The sequence below is a fragment of the Phocoena phocoena genome, chromosome 4 (genome assembly GCF_963924675.1).
Source record: "Phocoena phocoena chromosome 4, mPhoPho1.1, whole genome shotgun sequence".
NCBI lineage: Eukaryota > Metazoa > Chordata > Mammalia > Artiodactyla > Phocoenidae > Phocoena > Phocoena phocoena.
The window spans coordinates 134,708,846-134,711,494 of record NC_089222.1 but is presented as its reverse complement, the minus strand read 5'-3'; positions in this window follow the sequence as shown (position 1 = coordinate 134,711,494).

The window sequence follows — 2,649 nt, the reverse complement described above, 5'->3', positions numbered from 1 at the left end:
TCCTAGAAAGACGCCCAGGGAGGAACTTTGTTTTCTGGAACTGGCACCAAACTCAAAGTGAAGAGACTGTCTCTGGCTGTGTCCTGCCCTTGGCCCCTCTGGACCTCCGTTTCCACATCTATGAAATGAGGGTTTGCGCTGTGATCTCTGCGGGGTCTTTCTGTCTTATACATCTCTAATCAGCTGGCTCACACAGGGAAATAAATGACTGATGGGGAGCCTTGTATTGAATATTTTTTTCCTACAAACATTTGCATTTCAGGTCTATGGATATCTGAGATAAACAAGGAGATAAGAGGTTGGGGGCTTCCCTGGTGGCACGGTGGTTGAGAGTCCGCCTGCTGATGCAGGGGACGTGGGTTCGTGCCCCAGTCCGGAAGGATCCCACATGCCGTGGAGCAGCTGGGCCCGTGAGCCATGGCCGCTGAGCCTGCGCGTCCGGAGCCTGTGCTCTGCAACGGGAGAGGCCACAACCGTGAGAGACCCGCGTACAGCAAAAAAAAAAAAAAAAAAAAAAAAAAAAAAAAAAAAAAAAAGTAGGGAAATTATTATTTGGGAGGTGAGTTGATGGAGGACCTTCAGGTAACTCTGAAATAACCTCATGTAGGGGGCCACCCAGCTTCCTTGTGTCTAAGAGATCTGGAGACATTAATGAGGTTAAAAATGATCAGAGGGAGGTCACCCTCATTAACAGCAAAGATAAAATGGCTCTACAAATCTCTTAGACATTTGGAATATGCCGGGAAACAGTGAGCGAGTGGCACAATTATTCAAGTGTCCCTGCTTTGGGTCCCAAGGTACAACTGAGACAGTGTGTAACAGTGTAGAACGGCATGGAATAGTGTCGAATGGTCTGGTACAGTCTGGAACGGTCTGGGACAGTGGAGAGGACTATTCCTGGTCTCGGTCTTGGATCTGCCACCTGATCCTAGGAATCTCTTGACCCCGTCGGCCTTGATCTCTTCCCCTGCAAAGTTGGAGCGATGGTAACCCACCCTGCTGACCTCACAGAGGTAACAGTTACGGGAAACGTCGACAGAAGCGTTCAGAGGGACCTGCCCCTTGGAAGAGATTCGTGTTCTCACAAGTGGAACGCCAAATCCTCGTTACACGCTGGGGTTTCTTCTAGGTTCATGATTTAATTTGCCAGAATCTTCTCAACAGAAATAGGTACATGTATTGACATTCCACCTATTTTCCTCTGACTAAGGAGAGCGTCTGTTTACGATGCATGTGGATGGGGAGCTCACTGGAGTCACTGCAGCTGGCTTCTTAAATTATTCTTGTCGATATATTCTGACAGTTCATAGCCTGTGGGAGTGGAATGAACTGATGCCTTGGGGAAGGAAAATGTATCCTCCACACAGCTCTCTTGACAGCTGCTTCCCCTTTATTCATTCTCTGAAAGAACTTTGGATAAGATGAAAATAAATTTTTATTCTAACCTGTGTAAAAACAGCATCCTATCCCTGCATCCACCGAGCCGCCACTCCATTTCTGTCCAGGAAGAATAGCTGAATGAAAAGGACCCTTTTCAAAGTCAGTTCTGTGTTGGCTTGTTATCAAGGAATGAATATGCATGATCAGTGCTCATCCTTATGGCGACTGGGAGAGGTAGGAATTTTCCAGAAGACGTCAAGTTTGAGTAGTGGGCGCCAGGTACACAACAGGTAGGTGGTGGTGCTGGGATTCGAACCAGGGTCTGCCTCACTCCAAGAGCTCAGCTCTTCTCTATACTACTAACTCGGAATTAGAGCATCAACTCTCAGCTGACGCAGGCGCACCTCTGTCCTTGGTACCTTAATTCCACAGCTGTCCGGCTATTGGCAGCCTTGCCCTAATGCTGATTGACAATGTGCCTTTGTTTAGAGATCCAGACTGGGGATTCCTGGACTCCCAAGACCTTTTCCTAAAAGAGGAGAGTCATCCTGCCAAGGCCGACCAGGAAGGAGCTCCCCAGACTCCAGGGGGCTCAACTGAAGGGTGACCCGCACAGGCAGGCATCAAGCCTTCCCACTGCTCTGTGGAGCCATCGGAGGAGTTGGTGCTACCTCTACCCTGTCCCCTCACTAGAGTACCTTGCTGGCCTTTGGAACCCTGGACTACAGCCTTCGTTCTGCTACTACCGGCTGGGTGACCTCCGGTCATCACATCTCTGGGGTCTACTCACTCCTCCATCAGGGCTTTTCAAGATCTGACCTTTCAAAAGAGAACTGCCATGTTCTTAGAAAGTCAAGTTCCACCAGAGTAGCCCCTATGGAACAGTAGGGGACGAAAACAAAGGGTGCCCCTCTCTGTTGGAAATTGATTTATTTCGCAGTTACCGTAGAGGCCATGGTGGATACTTGCTCAGGCACCAGCAGGATCAGGTCACCATCGTGGCTGTTCTTTGGCAGCTGATGGGAAATCAGAGTTTTGTATTTTCACAATGTCCACAAACCCCAATATTTCATCATTCTGGAACTGGGATTAGAGTAAATGGTGCTTTCTTGTTATGTCCCTTAAACTGTGTGTTATGGGTTGACTTGTGTCTGTCAAAAAAGGATATATGGGGCTTCCGTGGTGGCGCAGTTGTTGACAGTCCGCCTGCCGATGCAGGGGACGCGGGTTCGTGCCCCAGTCCGGGAAGATCCCACATGCCGCAGAGCG